Raw genomic sequence first — 12,520 nt, 5'->3', positions numbered from 1 at the left:
GAAACCCTCGCACCGACACTGCAGAACACCTGTTTGACAAGCAACATCTTTGTGTGGACACTGGGGTTTTTCCTTTGTGCTGCATCTGCAGTATCTGATTCAGGGAAAGCTGTAACGATCCCTCGCTCTCAAATCAATACACAATCAATGGCTGCTTGTCGGGTTGATGGGAGATCAAATCCAGTTTAAACCGGCAGCAGTGGTGAGAAGATGAACACAGAGAAATATTTGATCATGGGTGTGATGATGAGGTTTAAATGAGATGCTGACTCCAGAAGATTAGACTTTGTTTAGAAATTGGAAATATTTTAACGTCAGATCAAAGTCTATTGGATTATTCAAAAACTCCCTCTTTTTATTATTCAACAGAACATGGAGTCTCTCCCAAATCACTGTTTCTTTGTGTCTTAATCAAATATTTCTCAATGTTGTGACTCCTTAATCCAATAATGGATCAAGCATTAAATTTAGCTATTTTAAACTAAAACCATGTAACTGACATTCTCACGGGCAAACTATAGCAACACAAGAGCACCAACGGGAATGTATTTTCATTTTGATCCACTGGATCCGGAAGAACTTTCTGGATCTGTATTGAACTTCACCTGCTTATAGATATTACCATCTTATATTAACATGACAGAATCCACCCTGATCTGTGAAAAAATCGCCAAAATATACACATGTTAAATTACATTACATGTCATTTAGCAGACGCTTTTATCCAAAGCGACTTACAATAAGTGCATTTAAACATTTGGGTACAAATAAGAGCTAGAGCTAAATGGAACTGAACGAAATTTGCCACCAAATAATAATCTGGACCTGTAATCTGGATTGGAGCTGGTGTAGTCTGATGGTAGCGTGTGTTATCCTGCATACTTAATCTTAATGACAGAGATGTGAATTTTTACAGTTTTGCCCATTATAAGAGATGGGGATTCCTGGAAAATGTGATTATTTTTGTAAGAAGTTGGACCCGAGTTACTTCCAAATTCAAAAATAAGTTTATGGAACAACTGCTTTACTGAAACATCAGCTTATTAAATTTATTTTTTGTTTTTCTGACTAATGTTTTTTCCTGTTTTTCTATTTTTCGTGCAAATTTTTTTACTGAATTATCGAGAACTCTCGCGAGAACCTCCAACCTGCGAGTGACTCACATCTTTTCAGCAGTCTCATGATCGTCTCTTGAGTCACCACGTAGCCAGCCTGAATGCATTTCAAATGCATCATCTTGCATCCATGGTGCATGGCATGCCATAGCTGTCTAACTGATACTGGAGAATAATTGCTATGTCTAGCAGATCTGAAGTCCTCAGGTACCTGCGTAAAGTCGACAAACTAATGGTAATACCATCTATGTGACTTAAGGACAGGACTATCTCCCAGTGTCTTAAACCCAGATCAAAGTAAAACTTGATTAAACTAAACGAGCCGCCCATGTTGTTATAAATGGAACTCTCAATAAAGGAATGGATGTGTTTATTGTTTCAAATGCGCTCTAAACTCAGAAAAAAAATGATTCAGTAAATCAGAAAAAAATTACTCCGAAAAAAAGACCAAAATATAATTTACTGAGAAAAACAGACGAAACAATAAATTACTCAGAAAAACAGACCAAAAAATAAATTACTCAGGAAAACCGAAATAATTACTCCAAACCAATTTTTTTTTTCAAGTGAATGCAATGCACTTCCTTACCAGCACATGACCAGTTCTGACCAATTAAAATCTACATTTTACAAATTACATTCTATATCAGTCCTCAGCTCCACTCCGATCACATACTAACATCTAAACTATATCAGTTTAACAAGACAGGAAGTGGTTTATGTTTGGATTTAGCCACTTGAAAGCCCATTAAAAACCTATACTACGGCAACAAGAAGTAGTGCCTTTTCTAAACCCATTAAAACACTTCTGGTGTAAACAGGTTAATGTGTGAACCCATATTGTTGTGTAACGCCTCAAGAATCCACTTTTCGTCCAGAACACAGATGTCGGTGCCAAAAATAACCTGAGTTACATTCAAACTTTACAATCATGACATAACTCATTCTTATTAGTCAAACACAGCAAAATCAGATGTTATGTGCAGATATTCAAATTCAAAAATGCTCCCTTTCTCTCCGAACTACATAATCTACAGTAAAGCGTTGTTCTTGAAGCAACTGAAGAAAGAGAAAATTCCGTTCATTTATTAAATGTCATTGCGTGGCAGAGTAAACCACCTGACTCCAGACCCGACTGAGCTGATGTTTCTGTTTCTGTGCAGCTGCTCAGTACTACGGTGTCAACACTGAAACGCAGCCAAAGTCTCATGTCCCTCCTAATCGGAGGCTGAGGGACCTGATACACCGACCTGCGCCCCCTCCCGGGGAAGTAGTTCTTCCCACCAATAGAGCAGAACCAGCTGGCTGCTGCAGGGTGAGATGTGAGGTGGGTGGAGGCTGGTGTGCACACACGTCATCAGAGAGACTCAGGGAGGAGGAGGAGGAGGAGGAGGAGGAGGAGGAGGAAGAGGAAGAGGAAGAGGAAGAGTAGGAGGAGGAGATAAATGTGGGTCTATCTTTATTCATTACAGTGACATCAAACTCTGTGTGCAGTTGTTGCAGCCCATTAACAAACAGACAACAAGTCAGCTCAGCTGTCACATGCTAAAAATAACCTGTTTGCTACGACCACACCCTGATATAAAAGTCACTCAACTGTCCATCACCGATTATCTGGCCGAATTATCCTGTAGTGTGAGGGATTAACAGACGTGATTTTAACGCCATCGGACGCATCCGAATCTTCCCGATTTTTATGACTGAACAGTGATTGGGGGCGTGAGCAGAACCCCACAATAAACAATGAGAGCGCGTTGAGCGGGAAACGGATGTTGCATACTTTTGTTTAGAACCTAAAAGGTTGCTTTGCAGCCTATGCTGCAAAGCAAAAAAAATAGTAGGAGTCTGAAAAAGAGAAAACAAACACAAAAGACGATGTAGAGAGAAAAAGATAAAGAGTTTCATGGAGAGATAGAAATTTTGTTTCTTGGCTCAAAAGTTCGATGAAAACTTAAGACCAGATCTATGAGTGTTGTGGGGGGCCAGTGGGGCCTGGCTCTATGGAATATGTCACTCTGCCTCTCAAAGCTGGGAACTCCTGCAGACAAAAACTGAGCCAGTGCCAGCCAGCTCACGACTAACATTCCTGGCATTAACGTGGTTCAGTGCAGCGAGCCAGAACCAGGGTGTTAGCACCATTGTTCCACATGCCAGGACCAGAGCTAGGCCAGGAATCTGGATCCTCCCACACTGTGACACACACATGCTCAGGCTGAGGGACATGATCAAGATCTGTTTAGAAATGATGAATGTAGTATCGTAAATCTGGAGAGTAAAGCCAATGTACACATGCTTCAAACTTATATTCTTTGAAATGGCCATCAGGGGGGCGATTCTACTGGTTTGCACACAAGTCTATGAGAAAATGATCCGACTGCACGTCTCATTTATAACATCAATAAACATTTGCCTGAGGAGGTTTTGGTCTCAATCACGAGTTTGAGGTTTTCAACACAACGTGGCCTCCATTTTGTAAAACATGGTCCCATTGGTGGGGCGTGGGCTGTCCCGTCATACAGCTCGTTTGTCTCAACTAGAGACTAATCTCAAGCTTTGTATGAGATGTTTGTATGATGTTTCCACTCGGTGGAAACATGGCTTCATAATTCCCAGTAGGCTCAACACTGAGAGGTGTAATGCTGCTCTTCACAGGTCAAACTTCTCTATCGCAGTTCCTCTCATCTCCTCAGTCGCATTCTTCTTTATCGCCGTCCAAAGCTCTCACACACAATTCAAAAGTTCTCGACTACAGCTCAAAGTTTGTTCACCCAACCGCCTTCTCCTTTCTTTGAGACGCGAGTGGTGGTCCTCACACTCTCTGCACGCCCCACCCCTCGTTTCATACCCAGCTCCACCCCCTCATTATGATATAGTCTCCTTAAAACAGTGGACAAAATTGCAAGACATCAAAACATCAGTTTATAATCCAACGGGTGACATCGCGTTCATCAGTCACACCAGTCAGATTAATGGCTGTTACTGACCATTTGCACCGGACCGATCAATGAACATCCGGCCCCTCCTTAAAGAGAAATTCAATGCTACAAACCGCGAATGACTGTTCAGAGACGAAGTATCCAGGAGGAGACTGAAACATCCCCGCTGGTGACATCATCCTCACAGTCAGATTACAAAGACATTTGTCATAGTGTCTCAGTGACCAGTCAGTGTCCTGCAGGACAAACCATGGACTGAGTGTGAGACTCCAGTGTCTCCGAACACTGTGGGAAAGTAAACACCAACATCATGTTGACAAATCACCCGAGGTTATTATGAATAGTAATAAATCAACCTGTTTAATTATATTTAATTATTATAGTAACACAAATTAAGAGATTAACACAGCATTTCAACAGGAAGAGATTATTATTATTAGTAGTAGTAGTGGTTTGTATGAATTATTTAGTGATTTGATTATAAATCCAATAATTTTAACTTTGAGCTGCAACGATTCATTGATTATTAAATGATTACTACATTAATTGCAAACATTGAGTTTTTTTTTCTGGAATTAAAACCAGATTTCTGTTTTTTCAGCTCCTTAAATATGAATATTTTCTAGTTTCTTTGTCCAAATAAGAAAGAAAAACTGAATAAATTTGGCTTGTTGGGTAAACCCAGAAGAACATAACAAATGATCCATTAATGGACAACATAGTAAATAGATTATTTGATTATCAGAGTAATCATTAGTCGCAGCTACTGTATATAAGGTTAAAGGTCCAGAGTTTTTTGCACGTAGAGCTAAAAAAAAGTGAAATTGTATTAAAATCACAATATTATTATTAGAATATTTTCAAATCGCAATATTTCAATTTTAGATAAATATATTGTCATAAACTGTAGACATCATAATTAAATCATAATTAAAAAGAAAACAAAACATTTCAGGGTGAGTTTGGCTGTAAAGACGCTGTACGAATGTTTCAGCAACAAACGGAGACCAAACAGGTGGTCTCACAAACTCATGTGAAGTATCGGACGAGTGTGAAGATTCTGCTGATGCCGCTGCTCTCGTCTACACTTCACTGAGCTGCTCTGTTTGTGCTCAGCGCCGCTGTGGGATGGAGACGAGGTGTGAACATACGTGGAGATAATTTACGAGTGCGTCCACTGTCACAATGAGACTGGACACACACAGTCAAGAGACGTTTGGACCGTGTCCATGTAGTTTAAAAGGTGCAAAAACCATGTTTTATGATCATGCACAGAGAGAAAGGAAACACTTGTCATGATAAAATAAAGAAGGCTTTTTTTTCTATGCCAATAGAAGAGTAATGATAATATTGATATATCTATAAATGCAAGGAAAATACGCCTGCTTGTTTGTCTTTTAATCAGAAAAACTGTGCAAACAGTTTGTGTTGCAGGCCCCAAACCGGGCAGGTGACTTATTTAAGACACCAGTGTGATCTGAGCCAACATTGTCAGTGTTGGGATAAGAAATGCAAGAGATATCAGGAGAAATGCAACAAATATATCACTTAAAGATAACCCTAGCCCCCCCTCCATAACCCTAACCCTGTATTTCAGTCAAAAGCTTGCTGTTAAACAACCTTCACCAACTCAAAACAACATTTTCTAAACCGCTCACTCTCCTGAACCAAAGTCCATATTGAAAATAAGGGAACACAAAGGAGCTGCTGGTGTAGTGCAGTCACATTTTGGTAAGTTTGTGTCACTGAGGTAAATCATAACAAAGGATTTCAAACGGCAAAGTCATAAAATACAACATTTGAACAAACTGATGGAAGCAGCAGTGGATCAACAGCCCCCGTGCGCTGGGATGTGAAATCTTTCATTTTCTCTTTGGACTCTTTGGTGTTGGAAGTACAGGGGGTTTACAAAGAGACACGACATTGTAGAATAAGTTAGAAGTTATCTAACAACCAGGATATGAGGAGTGTGGAGTGTGGAAGTTTCTAAGAGCACAAGGTGCACACATACCTCAAAGACTATTACTATTTTTGAATATGAGGTCAAGTTCCATGAAACTGATCTGAGGCAAATACTGGAAGTGAAGCGTGGACACGCCCCCTCAGCACAGAGTTACACAACATACACACATACACACACACACACACACACACACACACACACACACTTCAAATACTAGCCCTAAATTTAACCAGTTCCTCTGAAGTGAGGTTCTGTCTCATTAGGACCAGGTCTCCATGAAGACGACTGGTCCTGATGAGGTCAGTGATTATGCCAGAAAAGGTCACACACACAGTCTGGTTTCCAGGACTTCAGATGACATTATACTTGACTGACTTTCATGTATTTCCTGGAGACTTACTCTTATCTTAACCATAACTACTACTGTCCTAACCCTAACCTACGTTTCCCAGAGACATTAACCCAACCTACTACATGTTGAAACCTAACCATTAAAGTCCTCATAAAGTGACTGTGAGAGCAGTGTCATACCGTGAGTCGCACTGTGTTCAGGAACATCACGCAGCAGGAATGAGCCAGCTTTATGAACACTGGTGGAAAAGTATATTATGCCAAGCTGCCCCGAGAGGAAAATTTGAGTTACTGGCTACAAACAACAGGAAGTCAGCCATTTTAGATTTTGTGCATGATTTCAAATTTATAATCCACTTCAAACTTACACAAAATCTTAAATACATATATTATATATATATATATAATATACTGTATATATTGACTTTTTGTAAATACTGTATATAAATGCTGCAATGTAGGACTGCCCTCAATTCTGTTGTACATTTTGAACATTCTGTATTGACATTGAAGATTCAATTCTAATTGGAAAGCAAACAGATGAGATCAGCACAAAAACACACTGATGTCATTGTCTATAGTGAAACCTAATAAAGATTCACCTGAGAGCCAACACTCTTAACTATTGTGTTTTTTGATTTCAGTTTATTTATAAATTCAGGGTTCCGACACCGTCTTGGACTTTTCAAAGACTTTCTAGGACCTTTGTCAAAGTCAGTCTTTGTAATTTTCTTTGGTGACACGGAGATCTTGGAATTTTCATTTCCCAGACAACATATAATTTGCTCTCTCTTGCTTAACGTCACTCGCTCATTGTTCTGCATGGAATCTCACATCAACGGCAAACAGAGACAGTGTTCAAAACACCGCTAGTAATTACGACTTGATGTTTGTTCAGCGTAGGCCTAGACTATGTACATCAAGTAACGCAGGACATGGCACAGTAGGTGGCGTCGTAACAAACAAAGGAGACATTTATCTAAATATCAACTTAACTTCTTTCTTGCACACAATTCAAGCACTTTTAATAATCCATGTCTATTTAGGGTGATTTTAATAAACTTTTACAGAGCCTTGAATTTTTTTTTCAATTCACACACTTTCAAGGTTTTTAAGGACCCATGGGGACAAGGGATGAGCCGATACAATACTCATTATTGGTCAGATACTGGTCAAAATCACTGGATTGAATATCGGTGTAACAGCATTTTAGCTGAGTCATGTCGTGGACCGTTTATTTCTTCTTTGGGGGGAAGAATATTTGTTGCACAGTTGGAGAAATATCAGTCATCAGTCATCTAAAAGATATAAAAAGATCTCAAATCTGACTGAACTGAAGTTTGTGATATCGTTATCGGTATTGGACACCAAAAACTGATACGGTGCCATCCGTAGTGGGAACCCTGCTTATATGTTTGCAGTTTAACATCAACAAAGCAAGGAATTGTATCCTTTTTTGTCTATCATATACTAGATTTAAAAGTCAATTATAGAGTTTTTTGGCAGAAAGTGAGTTCAAATTCCTGGAAGAATGCAAAACTAACAGAAAGTTAGGCCTTGGTAAAAAGGTCACCCAAGCCTGAGGCGAGGTCACTGGAGTCGTTAGTAAGCGTAGGTGGTTGTACTGTTTTTGTTTTTTTTGTTGTTTTGTTTTTGTGGGCGTCTTTTCCAAGGTCTGTCCGCCCTGCTACGTTCCTGCCTCATTATTTCTGATTTTCCATTCATTTCCATGGGAAAAAATGAACACTGCAGCCAAACCTGGACAATACTAGTAAAAACCTCAGGAGCCTTTTTCCACACAGAGAAATCCAACACTGGATGCTACACTTGCAGTAGGAAAAGATTATTTTCTTCTAACTTTAATCAGCAACATCATATGCGGCTAAATGTCACCACGTCCTTTAAGTATGTCTTAGAATAACTCGCAGAGTGACAGAGTAAACTCCAGGGATAACTGTGCAGAGCAGTATTTAAAGCAGAGCTGCATGTTTTACACTATTAGACCTTGTTCAGTTGCTATAATAACAGCGACACAATGAGCCACGCAAATACACTTGATCATCCGCACAGGAAGCCGAATTTCACCTGCTGCTGTAAATTACGGCGCTCAAGCGACAGCTGCAACAGGAATAACTAGACGTTCTATTTGCGTGACATGGGATCCTGCGTGTGGAGGAGCTGCTGACGGAGAATAACAAGCTAATTTAGCTTCCAAGTTGCACCACAAGTTGTATATGAGAGGCTATTTTTATACGTTTCAGTGTTTCCCAATGATTGGGTTGACACACTAGTGCATGAGCACAGAGTTAGCCTTCATGTGTAACAGTCATATTTTCACTTTTCCATTATGCACATTCTAGCATTACTCGGCTCTGCTTGGTTTGGTATCAGGCATGTTGTTTTTCCATTACTTCAAAGTACCTCCTCAATGTGGGCAGGGTCTTTCAAGGGGCCTTGAAAGTTTTGGTTCTTTTTCAAATTGACAAACTTTCAAGGATTTCAAGGACCCGTGGGAACCCTGTCAAACATCAACTTAAAAAAAAAGATTGTACAGAAAGAAAAAGCTGATACAGATTAAAAAAAGCACTTTCCTTCTACAGACACACACAGACCTTCTTGGTAGAAAAATCAAAAAAAAAAGAGCTTTTTCCCCCCGTCACAAATCAACTGTAAAAGAAGAAGCAACAGGAAGTGAGGCCTTGAGGACACGGACATGGCACCAGACTGGTACAAGAGAGTCACAGCAGGAACTTCATTCATTCATTCATTCATTCATTCACTCACTCACTCACAGGAGGCAACTGCTTTGGAGGAAAATGTGTGTTTGAATTGAAAAAGTCCGGCCCTTTGGTTCTCTCACTGGTCACCTGCTTTAGCCCTTACTATCACATCAAACTAATACATTTATGACTAAACAACTAAACTACATTTTTGATGCAATACGCCCTTTAAGAATGTAATTAAACTTTTAGACTTTAAGAGCCGTGTTGTGTTGTCTGATAAAGACAATCCTACAATAAGAAGACTGATGTACTCTTGGCTTTTGAAGAAAGTGGGTTTTGTCCTAAGCTTTTATTGCTAATTGTTCTTCTCCGTGTTACGGGCAGCCTCTGGCCAAGTGGAAGGGAACTGGGCTTATCAGCAGTGAGATGCTGGTTTGAATCGTGGGACAAGTCAAAGGCTAAAGTGCAGCTCTCATTGTTCCCCAAGTGCAGGATTTGTGGATTGTGTGTTGATGACTGCTGTGTTATAAGGGATTGGTTCACTGCAGAAGTAAATCATTGGTGTGTGGTATAAATTCAGCTTAATCAAGAACAGTATCAGTCATTTTAAGTAAAATATTTTTTTTTACCTGACAGAATTACTTTGCTTATGATATGCACAAGAAGTTGTTTTTTTTCCAGTTTTAGGGCACATTACAGTCTTGAAGTGGTTGGATTAGATTCACAAGATAGTTTTAGGAAATCTGGCCAAGCAAAATTTGCTCACCCCATTGGCAGATTTCTCTCTTAAAACAAAAAAAGTCAAATCAATTTGAAATAGTTTTGTTTTCACAGCATATCCAGAGATTCTGCTGAACGTCCAAGCTGTTGCTGCAGCAACACAGTCCTGCTTTATCCTGACACAGTCACACACACACACACACACACACACACAGATTACAGAGCCTGAAACCACTCATGACTCAGAGAGATCCCTCTTCACTTATGCTCTACTGTAAATGTAGGAAAAGTGGAGCACAGCTGCTCCAGTCTGCTGGTGTCCTACAGCACAAACTACCTCCAGATGTTGTCATAACTCACCTGCTGTCACTGAGCCTGACACACACACAAGAGTCAAACTAAACAAGGCTGCCTGCCACTTAACTATAACTTAATCCAGATACTTTATCTGTGTTGTATTTCAATAAATAACTCTGATGAACGAGTGCAGGTTTAGCTTCTGAAGCAAGAGTCAGTGAAACTCTCAATAAATAATAAAGTGTACCATACCGGGGCATCATATAAACATGATGTTTTTAAATGTGATGTTTGAGTGATTAAAAATGATGGTTGTCAGCAGACTTGGACACTGAATCATAAACTTCAGACGAAAGCAGCAGTGATTAAATCATGTGATTTTGACCAGTATCGGACCAATAATGATACAGAGTATCGTACCTGCTCATCTCTATGAAGAAGTAGCCGTGCATACTTGATTGTACCTCCCGATACAATACAAAACACGACACGTGGTCCATGACACAACTAATTGCAAGACAATCATAGAGCGATGCATCGCGATATCTGTCTAACTGAAGAAAACAAAACGTTATCGTGAAAAGTTAAGTGCAGGATTTCTCTATTTATTAACATAGAGAACAAAGGTCATAAAGTCTATATAGTGAACGTGGATGGACCATCTCTTAATGTAGCTTTTCTTCGCCAGGTAGCACCACCATGGGGAGACGTGAAGTAGTTACGCCCGGCGAGTGGAACCGTTTACTTTAGAGCACCTTAATTTGTTAATTAAAAACTCAATATTTGCCCTGGCGTATCGATTATCATAATGCACGAGGGAGGACGACGATATAAGACCAAATTGACATTTAGACCCGCACCTGAATTTGTTTCTTCAGCTTTTACTCAGGAGCAAAACATAATCTTAAATAATGTGACATTTAATCTGGATTAGGGAGTGAAAGTAATGCAGGGTTCACAGTGTGTTGAGCTAACGAGATGCATTCAAAGATCCTGGTAAAGTGCATCACTTTAAAGCTTCAAGATGCACTCAAGAAACCTCGTAAATTCCCACTAACTAAATGCGTCCTACTGCTGCTGCCACCTTGTGGTAATAGATACACCACAAATTAAGGTAGTCATTGGAGCAGAAATATTTAATTGTACAAATAAATGTATAAAGGCATGATTGTAATATATTGAAAAGGGTTAGGTAAATGATTGACTTTTTATTTGGAACTTTTTTTTGTATCATGCTACTGTTTTGGTTGCCTGCTGTCACTGAGCCTGACACACACACAAGAGTCAAACTAAACAAGGCTGCCTGCCACTTAACTATAACTTAATCCAGATACTTTATCTGTGTTGTATTTCAATAAATAACTCTGATGAACGAGTGCAGGTTTAGCTTCTGAAGCAAGAGTCAGTGAAACTCTCAATAAATAATAAAGTGTACCATACCGGGGCATCATATAAACATGATGTTTTTAAATGTGATGTTTGAGTGATTAAAAATGATGGTTGTCAGCAGACTTGGACACTGAATCATAAACTTCAGACGAAAGCAGCAGTGATTAAATCATGTGATTTTGACCAGTATCGGACCAATAATGATACAGAGTATCGTACCTGCTCATCTCTATGAAGAAGTAGCCGTGCATACTTGATTGTACCTCCCGATACAATACAAAACACGACACGTGGTCCATGACACAACTAATTGCAAGACAATCATAGAGCGATGCATCGCGATATCTGTCTAACTGAAGAAAACAAAACGTTATCGTGAAAAGTTAAGTGCAGGATTTCTCTATTTATTAACATAGAGAACAAAGGTCATAAAGTCTATATAGTGAACGTGGATGGACCATCTCTTAATGTAGCTTTTCTTCGCCAGGTAGCACCACCATGGGGAGACGTGAAGTAGTTACGCCCGGCGAGTGGAACCGTTTACTTTAGAGCACCTTAATTTGTTAATTAAAAACTCAATATTTGCCCTGGCGTATCGATTATCATAATGCACGAGGGAGGACGACGATATAAGACCAAATTGACATTTAGACCCGCACCTGAATTTGTTTCTTCAGCTTTTACTCAGGAGCAAAACATAATCTTAAATAATGTGACATTTAATCTGGATTAGGGAGTGAAAGTAATGCAGGGTTCACAGTGTGTTGAGCTAACGAGATGCATTCAAAGATCCTGGTAAAGTGCATCACTTTAAAGCTTCAAGATGCACTCAAGAAACCTCGTAAATTCCCACTAACTAAATGCGTCCTACTGCTGCTGCCACCTTGTGGTAATAGATACACCACAAATTAAGGTAGTCATTGGAGCAGAAATATTTAATTGTACAAATAAATGTATAAAGGCATGATTGTAATATATTGAAAAGGGTTAGGTAAATGATTGACTTTTTATTTGGAACTTTTTTTT

At 39.4% G+C, this 12,520-nt stretch overlaps 1 protein-coding gene across 4 annotated transcripts in view; it reads right to left on the bottom strand.

The window, feature by feature from the left end:
* pleca (plectin a) overlaps positions 1-12,520 on the bottom strand; it is a 115,986-nt gene that overhangs the window by 86,682 nt on the left and 16,784 nt on the right. The gene's annotated exons all lie outside the window — the stretch shown is intronic.

The sequence above is a fragment of the Solea solea genome, chromosome 20 (genome assembly GCF_958295425.1).
Source record: "Solea solea chromosome 20, fSolSol10.1, whole genome shotgun sequence".
Taxonomy (NCBI): Eukaryota; Metazoa; Chordata; class Actinopteri; order Pleuronectiformes; family Soleidae; genus Solea; species Solea solea.
This window is presented reverse-complemented; position numbering and strand designations above follow the sequence as displayed.